This window comes from Mus pahari, chromosome 16, assembly GCF_900095145.1.
Source record: "Mus pahari chromosome 16, PAHARI_EIJ_v1.1, whole genome shotgun sequence".
Classification (NCBI taxonomy): domain Eukaryota; kingdom Metazoa; phylum Chordata; class Mammalia; order Rodentia; family Muridae; genus Mus; species Mus pahari.
The window spans coordinates 50,996,796-51,007,808 of NC_034605.1; positions in this window are offsets into that span (position 1 = coordinate 50,996,796).

The following is an 11,013-nucleotide window of genomic DNA, read 5'->3' on the forward strand; positions in this document are numbered from 1 at the left end:
GTGTGTGCACATGTGTGTGCATGTATATTCGTGCAGATATGGGTGTGCTGTTTGAGGACATAGGTATTCCATGTAATTATTCATAGGTGTGGTATATGCATAAGGGTATGTGAGCATGTATGTATGAGTTTGAGCTTATGTACATATATGTGGTGTGTGCCATACACAAATATATGCCTGAGTAAACATCTGTGAACACAAAACACACATGTGCATATATGTATGAGAGTTTGTATATATATATATATATATATATATATATATATGTATATATATATATATATATATATATATATATATATATATATATGGAGTAGGGGTTGTGTGCTATACACATGCACGCTACAAAAGAGAAAAGCATCTTTGTAAGAGCCCTGGCCCACTTTCCTGTGGGTGCCCGAGCTACCATCCAGTCAATTCTAATAAAAGCACACTTAGTCACTTTGAATTTAGAGTCATTAACAAAAACACTGGGCGAAGTAGCTTAGTTATAAGTAAGGGAAAAAAAGCCCAAAACCCCCACTAGAAAACCTGCATGCTCCCCTACGTTTTTCATTCGACCTCTGCAGCAGTAACTCCCAGGGAATCAACTCTAGGAGATGTGTGGGGTTCATGCACCCTGGGAAGGGGGTCCACTAGATTCCCAGAAGGCACCTACAGAGCTCACTTGCTGCAACCTCTTTTCCCCTGGAATTCAAGGGTGCTTTGATTTGAAACTCACTTCCCCGTGGTCAGCATTAGCATTCGGGGCTAGTCCTGGGCGACATTCCAGAGGAGAACAGTATTTTTATTTTCCTTTTCCTCCTGGATTTGACAAAGGTTTCTCATGCATCGCTGGACTGTATTGCAAAGTTCAGAGATTTTTTTTTTTTCTTTTCCTCAAAGAAGATCATTGAGGCTGCAAGTAACCCTGGTAGCTGCGTGGAGATGGAATTCTTTAGACCAAACTGCATGTTGCACAGAAAGGGGGTGGGTGGGAGAGGGACTCAAGTGCAAAGAGGAATGCACTTGAGTCCTCCACAGGGCCAAAAAATGCCACACTAGTGACCCCAGAGGTGCCCCCACATGGTAAAGTTGTCTACCTTGCTCAAAAATAATCTGACATGGAAGTTTCTAAAATGCACCTGTTGTCATTTCCTGTCTCTGCTTCCCAAGTCTTTAGTAAATGGCTACAAGCTGTGCTCACCTCTTTAATCAATGGCAGGACCCGGGCCTGGAACAGACTCTAGCTCTGGCCTCCCTGGTAGGTCAGCCAAGTTCCAGTTCACAAGCTCTACAGACAGTGCTGCCATGTGTAAAGTGGACGTGGGGTACCCATGCCAGAAGACTCCCCCAAATGACTGAGCAAGCAAGCAGGGTGTCACTCTTGCGGCAAGCGTGTGACATAAGCCATTGATATTGCTGTTCCAATGATCAGCTTAAACATGTGAAAGGGCATCTGGGCATACTGATTTGTTGTCAGATTCTATTCTAGTTACTGGAGATGCACAGTTGGAGAATAAACAGGATTGTGGGGAGCAGAGGAGACCCCGAGTGAAAGCATATTATTGACAAGAGTACAGCTAAGTCAAGATCCCCCAGTGACTCAGACTCCTGGGAATGGCAAAGTCTTCCAGGTGTGGGGCTCAGAAGGATGACAGCCTTTCTCTGATTCAAGGGTAAGTGTTTACAAAGGACTGACCAGTGGGCACAAAAACTAGCAACTAGAGGTTTCTCTTCCATGATGACTACAACATGGGATGGCTCCCCTACAGAAACCTCCTGTTGAAACTTACTCTTTAATCCTGCACATATTAAACACCATGACATTTGTGGTTATTCAGTAGAAATAAGTACCCTCTATCAGAGTGAGCAAAACCCACCTGATCCAAGATTTTCTCTGTGTGTGTGTGTCTGTCTGTCTGTCTGTCTTTCCTTTCTTCATTCCCAAGTGGCTCCTGTCAGGTTTCAGGGACAAACCGTCAGGATGTGGTTCATGAAAGTGTTCCCATGGAATTGATATTTTTAGGTACAGGACAGAAGAGAAGAGCAATAAACAAGAAAACTTTTTTTTATTTTAAGTTTTTTTTTTTTTTTACATCCTGCTCAGTGCCTACTCCTAGTCAGCCCCTCCCACAATCCTTCCCTCATCCCCTCTTCCCTGCTCTTCTGAGCAGGTAGGACCCCCCCCTGGGAATCCCTTCTACCCTGTCACTTCAACTCTCTTGAGGCTAAGCCTTCCTCTCCCACTGAGGCCAGACAAGGCAGTCCCACATACAGGCAACAGCTGTGGGATAGCCCCCACTCCAATCCTTTAGGACCCACCTGAAGGTCAAGCTACACATCTGCTACATAGGAACAGGGAGACCTAGGTCCTGCCTCTGTATGTTACAAGAAAACTCTTAAACATGATCATTGCAGAGCAATGGCTTCCATACAGAGAACAAAGCAAGGAGTTGAGGAAGGAAGGTAGCTGGTGCGTGCACAAGAGGAGAAAACAGCCCTTTGTGACAAGGAAGACAGAACACCTCTCTAAGGACATGACATGGATAGAAGCCAAGCTAGGTCAGAACACAGGCAGGGCGAGATCTTTGGAGGTCAGAAGCTTCAAAGTCTTCCGGAACAATGAGAGACCATTTGAACCTTTGAAGCAAGAAGACCTGATTTTTGACTTAGAAAGGGCATACTAGCTCTGCAGAGGTAGCTAGACAATGGGAGTTACATGAGAAGTATGTAACAATGGTCTTCCAGCCTTGAGGCACAGAAAACTCCCATGGAAAGCTCTTCCAGGGACAAACACTACCTGTGTGCACGGAGCAGAGCCCAGGCACTATTTCTGTGGTGAGCAGATAGGTCTGTGTGATTAACGCCTAGGTGATTCTTATATATGGTCATGGTTCAAACCTCTCGTTTAGAACTATTCCAGTGGTCCAAGTGTGAGATCTGACAGCTTTCACCAGTGATGGAAACAAAGCTACTCAGAGGTCATAGGGATGGAAGCAAATGAACAAATGCTAATGGATTAGAGGTGACAAGGGTCAGTGGAGGCAGGATGGTGGGAAGCAAGAAGGATTCTTAGCATCAGGCAACAGTGGAGAGAGTGATCCCTCTTATCGAATGAGCAAAATGAGAGCAACCCAGATGGGCGATGGCAACTACAGTTAAAAAAAAAAACTACAGTTAAAAGCCCCAAGTATCTAGAATGTCCAAATATTAAAGAAAATGACAAGTTATAATAAACTGTTTCCTGGTTCACCTCGGGTCAACAGAAAGATACATATTATTTCAACTCTGCTGAAAATTGTTCTCAAATTTCTAGCATTTCTTTCTTTAATTTGTGGAAATCTGTTTATAACTTAATTTTTAAAGAAGTCAACATTTCTCAGTGTCTTATACCACTGTATTCAACAATATTTTATAATATCTATGTGGAACTCCAGAGACAGATATAAAAAAGTCAGTATTGGGAGGGAAACTGGATCTTAACTGTTCTGAAGGCTTTGGCCTCAGTATATCGGCTGCTGGAAATGAAGGGACCGCTCAAGGCAGGCTGGAAGTCTTTAGGTCATTGAGGTTCCTGTACTAAGGTGGATTTTAAGACTCTCACTGTTTCTCTTTTTGGAGGCCGAGAAGCATCTGTTTCCCTCCGGAATCCTTTTTTGTGGGCACCATCACTACACCACAAGACCAAAGAGACGGCATGGACCAGAGCCTCCAAGTTTGGGAGCCCAAATAAACCTTTATCATTAATTGTCTCAGGTATCCATTACAGCATGCAAAGCCAAAAGAAATGTTGTGATGTTTTGAGAGGCTCCTGATGGTGCACTTATTTGATATGGCATCTTCTCCTGAAGGTTAGATAGGATAAGGCACCAGGAAAGAAGGCGCCTCATCATTCAAGGGTTATGAGCCAGTTTCCTTCCATCTTCTGTACACTAAGAAGATATGTTTCTGCTTATTCATCACAAAGATGGTATATATTAAGGGCCCTGAGTTAATATCTATAGTGAGTATATCACATTCTTTACCCAGAAATTATTATAAACAGTAATATATACTCTCAAGGTGGTCGCCTGAGTGAATTCGGCCTTTGGCCCCGAGAGGCAAACTTTCCTGTGTTTGAAGACCGAAATGAATGGCTTATTTTCATAGAGAAGAGAACGATACTCTTTCCACTCTGAAGTCACCTGGCTCCTGACCCTCTCATGGCTGATCTGGGCTTTGCATCTGGTCTCCTGTGTCTGTTGTCAATCAATTCTTCCGGCCCTTTGTTTTTTTCAGCTTCCCAAGAGTCTCTGCTGCAGCTGGATCCTTCCCCAGAGAATACTGATCTCTTAAGCTCCTAGTGTATACCTTCCTCCTTCACCTCTAATCTCCTACGGTATACCTTCCTCCTTCCTTCCCTTCACCCCTAGGCACCCTTCACCGGTCTCTTCCTTGTACCTCCTGATGATGGGGTGTAAGAAAGGCCAGGTATGAGAAAGCCCCCAGGTTCCAAGGCTTCTCTTCCTTCTCGTCTACGGTTGGATTCTTTCATCCCGCTCCTGAACTCCTGACTGTTGCAAGGACTAAGCCAAACGTTTCCTTAGCAACAAGTGCCTATATAGAGAACCACCTGGGCACTTCCACCCTGATATCCTGAGAGTTACCTCGACTCATCGCATCCAAAAGCATCCTCACTAACCAATGTGTCCCTTTATCTGCCATGCGGGCTGCTCAGCAACCTACTCCAGCAAGCCAGGAGCTCCTGTCCCCTCTACCCCCGACGTCAGGGGTCTTTAGATAAACTCTACATGCGGGCCAACTCTGAAAATGTGCGCTTTGCACTAGTGTGTTATCATTGTATGAGATATTTTTATAAACACAGCCTTCAAATCCAGTGCACAGTCTGACTGTGGATTGTCACCACACCCGCCCTCTGGCTTTGCCCTTTGCAGTTGTCTTGTGGACAGTCCCCTCCAGTGTACCACTTTTACTCCCATCCTTCTGAATGCCAAAACACAAAGTGGTGATGGATCGTTACACTTCCGAAGAAGTTGTGGAAGCCGACCTCCCAGCTCTCTCACCCATGATGTAACTCTTAGCTACATCTCCAAACACACTCTGTCCTTCATATTTGCTTTTAACTGCCCTCTTCTGAGCCCTTCCCTCCCTGGGCTGTTTCTTTCACCTGGAGTTCCTACTCCACATTCAAGGCATCTTGTTAATCTGTCTTGCTTCATCATTATCCATTATATATTCATTTATTTGTTATAAAGCATTTATTACGACGATGTCTTATAATTATTTACTCACACATGAACCTCCACACTGAGCTGTGAGGACTAAGTGTCACAAGCCGCTCAAGGGCAGCAAACACACTTCTGTTCACTGTTGTGTCTACACGACCAAGCGTAGGACTCAGTAGGTGTTCCAATAGACGTAGTGAACTTAAAATGCCTTTGTAGTACAGTCAATTGAAATGAGGTAACCACCTTAATGTAATGAGGTCATCTTCGTTGCCTTCCCCCGTTGACAAGCAACACCCCCCCCAACCCCCCTTGGACACAGAAAGTCGATGATTTGTGATCTCAGAAACCCTGGGTTATGTGGAAGGATCGGCTTCCTGGTTTCTTCATTCTTCCCAGGAGAATCGCATTACACAGCTGGGGAGTCAGTTGCCATTTTCAAGGGTATGCCCTGCCAATCTGCTCCCGCTCCGAGCCTCTGTCTCTCCTGTGGCTCTTTTTCTCTGCTGCCCTGTTTTCAGAATCGAACATGCCACAAAGACTCTCTGTAACACCATGCTGTAAGCTTTTATCACACTCGCTACAGTCATAACGCATACACGGGGCCCCGGAACCCGATTATACTTCACCTCACAGCCATAGTGGGGGCAGGGGGAAATAGGGCTTCATCAAGAAATTTATATAACCAAATAACCAAATGGAAACTTGCTAATGTAATCGGAAGTTATCAGACATAATGAAATTCAGAAGTCCCACACTGCTAGACTCTCAGTAGGAAGAGGTAGAAAGGCCTTTTGATGGAGGAAGCTTTTAGCAGAGCCGCGCTTACTAATTCAGTAAAACTGCTCGGCGCGTACTCCCCTCTCCTTGCACACCATGTATCTACTTGGTTTGGTTGTTTTTTTGTTTTTGTTTTTTTTTTTTTTTCACTTAAATTCTGTCTTTGAAAATCACTCTTGACTATCAGAGGTAAATAAGAGGCGCCCGCAGTCAGGGAGTGGCAAAATCGAAGAAATCCAAATACGGACAAACGCATTTCCAAGCGGTCCAGAGGACTTCGGAAAGACTTCTGTAAATCTGGTCCATAGAACAAAAACACTGTCACCTCATGTGGCGTAGAAAGGGACAGGCTTGCTATTTACGCTCCCAAACTAATAAACAGGAAATCATATAGCCAGTGAAAGAGTCAGCACTCAATTTCCATCCGAAACAATGAAAAAAAAAAAGATAAATCTAAGTGGCTGCAATTTTCTGCCTTTACCCGGCAGTTCTTGCATGACAGTTCATCGCACCAAATTCAAAGAAAATGTTAAATGGAATTTTCTTCCTCATAATAAATCAAGCTGCTGCCGAACTTCAAAGGGAGAATTAAATAGTCCTTTTCTTTTCTCTAGAAACTTCTGTTTGTCTAGAACTAAGGCAGGGGGATAAGGACACTGACAGGCAGCCTAAAGATATATGAAGTCTGCTATTTTATATATTTGTATAAAAATGTTCATCTCAAACCTATGTATTAGACACATAGACAAATAGATGTTGATAGATATATCAATATAATTTTGCACATATATATATTAGAAATTATATATGATACATGACATTACATAAGCAATATATCAAGTATAATTGATATATTAATAACTGGTATGGAAGGTATCATGATAGTTACATTAATGATAGAAATTATTAACTTTCTTTGAGACAGAGCATCATGTATCCCAGGTTGGCTTTGAACTCACGAAGTAGCCGAGGATGACCTTGGACTCTGAACCTCCCTGTGTCCATCTCCCAAGTGCTGGAATTACAGTCGTGTACTTCCATTCCTAGTTTATGCAGTGCTGGGAATGGAACCTGGTGCGTTGTGCATGCTCGATGAGCTCTCTACTCACTGAGCCATGTCCCCACTCCAATACTGACTCATATTCTTAAATATTGTAAGTGTATACATGCCAAACAAACCATATTATATATAGATACCGATATGGATATGTTAGTGGGGAAATGGTGCTTTCGTACATAGCCAACAATAAAAACAAGAACGTTTGCTTAAATTACCCCTTCAGTCGTTTATTCCACTGAGATGTAGGAATCTCTCCCTAACCTGAGAAGTTCCAGTGCGTGTTAACAGCAAGTGAGCATTGATGGCTGTGAGGGTTCTTTGGAAATAGATTGAATTATTTGTATTTTTGTCTATAGGTGTTTTGTTTGTGTGTTTGGCTACATACCACTTGTGTGCCAGAAAAGCATGTCTATACATAGACATCTTGGCTGCATCATGAGTTTAAAGCCAAACTGGGATACATGACACTCTGTCTCAAAGAAAGTTAATCATTTCTGTCATTAATGTAATTATCATAATACCATTAATGACAGTAATATATTGATTATACTTGATACAATAATTATATTATGTAACATACAATATATAATGCTATATATAATTTCTAATATATACAACATGTGATGTACCTATATATAGTTTCTCCTGGAACTGCAATTATAGACAGCCATTAGCCTGATATGGGTGCTAGGATTTAAACCTGGGTCCTCTGGAAGGGCAGCCAATCCCCTCAACCTGCAAGCCACTTTTCAGGCACCCCAGTGAACACTTGTAATGGGTTCCTGTGTGCTCAGTTTGACCACCTGGAGATTTTACTGATCCTGTTTTTTTAATCAATGAGTTCTATGAGTTCTATAGTCCTCCTTTTCCAGTCTCGGGATCTGCTTTGTGCGGGGGAGGGGGAGGAGGGTGTTGCAGCCATATGCACCAGGATACCACAGCTCCCACCCGCAGCATCTAAATGCTGCAGTATAGTAACAATAAAACCAGACGCAGTGAATTTTACCTTGAAAACCTGCACTCCCCCAAGGCGGTGGAATAGATTAGTGGGATATATAAAGAGGTAGGAGCCACCTTGGAAGTGGGACAGGTGGTATTCATTTAAAATCACATTATCTAAGAAAAAGTCTCACATTGGTCTGTAGTTTGTGGACAAAGCTAAAGGATAAACAAACACTCCAGGAAGCACCTGTGCCTATGCAGACTCAAGACAGAATCCCAGTTTCCTACCCTTGGTGAACAGGCCCTTTATCTTAGCAGGTAGGAGGCAATCAAGATTTTATAAACTGGCAAGGTCTCCCACAGGGTTCTGACAGCTCCTCTCTCCTCCAGCCATTGCCTGTCACTCCTAGTGACTCACCTCTAGTCACTGCTGCTTCAGTCAGCTCAGTGTGGTTCTGTCCTGCTCCGCCCCTGCCTCCCTTTACCTGGGCCCTCAAGGACAGTTTCTCAGAGCCAGCAGCACACTATAGGGAATGGGGACCACTATATCCAGGAGTCCATTCACATGCCAAATCATTCAAATAACATTGAGCTTAAAGATTCTTTTTTTTTTTTTTTTTTAAGATTTATTTATTTATTATATATAAGTACACTGTAGCTGTCTTCAGACACTCCAGAAGAGGGCATCAGATCTTGTTACAGATGGTTGTGAGCCACCACGTGGTTGCTGGGATTTGAACTCTGGACCTTCGGAAGAGCAGTTGGGTGCTCTTACCCACTGAACCATCTCACAGGCCTGAGCTTAAAGATTCTTATTTGGGGGAGAGTAAAAGTTTACAATGAGTCATTCCTTCTATAAATAATAATAATAATAATAATAATAATAATAATAATAATTTATAATTATAATAATAACTTCATGTAACTCAGCTATAGAAGTGTGTATGCTTGCTGGTATAGCACAAAGTCGGTTAAGGTTAAATGTGTACAAGTCTCACAGACTCTAGTTCTAAATGCCTTTGACGTGGTGTAAAGTCCTTAAGACCTGAAATCACTCCCTGGGGCATGCTCTGCCTCTTTTTCCAGTTGCCAGAGGTTTGGAGAACAGGCTCTGTGGCAGTGGGGCTCCAGCTTGCTCCCTCTGTCCTGTAGGTTTTCAAAGAACAAAACCCTGGTGTTTTATTTCAACTCTACCCACATAGCTTTCCTCATCTGGAAAAAAAGACAGGTAGGAGTCAGAACAACAGCCCTGTGGGCTTGCTGGTAATATCAAAGGAGAAAATGTGCACGATATACTTGAAACACGCCATCAAGGCACATAAGTACATAGTGTGCATTGGTTATTGAATGACATTATTGGTAGTGATAACTGCAATTGCTACATATTAAGAGTATTTCATGACTGAGCAGGTCTTACTTAATGCTTAATATTATTGCTAAAATAGATAGCAATCTTTATTACTGTATCACGGCAGAGACTATATTTTATATAACTGTTTTAAACAAGAAAGACCAATAACTAGCCAGCATCCACCGTGGGTAGCAATAGACACCTGGCATCTTGTAAGGATTTCCTTTTGTTGTTGTTGTTTTGTTTTGTTTTGTTTTGTTTTGTTTCGAGACAGAGTTTCTCTGTGTAGCCCTGGCTGTCCTGGAACTCACTTTTGTAGACCAGGCTGGCCTCGAACTCAGGATTTCCTATCACTTTTGTGTCTGCTCTTTGTAAGTGCCTCTTCAATGGACTACATCATGTCTACACTCAAGGTTCTCCTGGACTGCCAGGATCTTTAATCACGGTGACTTGAATTAGACACAGACTTTTGAGACAGAGAAGTGTATTTCTCTACACCTAAGGAATGAGTATCACAGATCATGGACGGATTGTGGTACACTCAAAGGGATTGTGGGTGTGCTTTGCACAGGACAGGGAAGGCAGAAAAATAAGAAAATAGCCCAGAGAGAATCATGGGTTCTTGGCAGGGCCTGTTCTTGGGAGACAATACTAGGAGATGAGAGAACAAATTGAAATCATATGTAACTTGAAGTTGAGGGGGAAAAGACCAGGCTACTGGAGAGTAGACCCCTGAGTTGCGCAGACTCTCCCAGCTAACAGGCCGTGTCAGAAAGGTGAGTAGACATAAGAACTCTTTACACAATGAAGCTATTTATAATCTCTAAAAGAGTAAGGACAAGTGTTAGACCCCAAGTGGAGGTCTTTATCTTGAAGATCCCCTGTACTGGCTAGTTTTGTGTCAACTTGACACAGGCTGGAGTTATCACAGAGAAAGGAGCTTCAGTTGAGGAAATGCCTCCACGAGATCCAGCTGTAAGACATTTTCTCAATTAGTGATCAAGGGGGGAGGTCCCCTTGTGGGTGGTGCCATCTCTGGGCTGGTAATCTTGGTTCTATAAGAGAGCAGGCTGAGCCAGCCAGGGGAAAAAAGCCAGTAAAGAACATCTCTCCATGGCCTCTGCATCAGCTCCTGCTTCCTGCCCCACTTGAGTTCCAGTCCTGACATCCTTTGGTGATTAACAGCAATGTGGAAAATGTAANCTGAATAAACCCTTTCTTCCTCAACTTGCTTCTTGGTCATGATGTTTGTGAAGGAATAGAAACCCTGACTAAAACAGTCCCCTGACCCACCTATGGATCGTCCCATGCTCCCTTCACTGAGTATGGAAACTGCCTCACACCCAGCTATCTTAATCACCTATCTTCAGTTACTAGTAGATAGTTCCAAATCAGTGACTAATAGGTTTTGTTTCTATTTAAAGATGTCGAGATTGATGAGTGACTCATAGTGTGGGGACACACTGCTTGGTGTCAAATGTTCTACTGATGGCAAACAGAGCTTGCCTCTCACCTGCAGGAGAACTCCAGGAAGTACTTTCACTGTCAACCAGAGCGCTTTTATTTTCTCCTTCTCCTCTCCTTCTCCTTCTCCTTCTCCTTCTCCTTCTCCTTCTCCTTCTCCTTCTCCTTCTCCTTCTCCTTCTCCTTCTCCTTCTCCTTCTCCTTCTCCT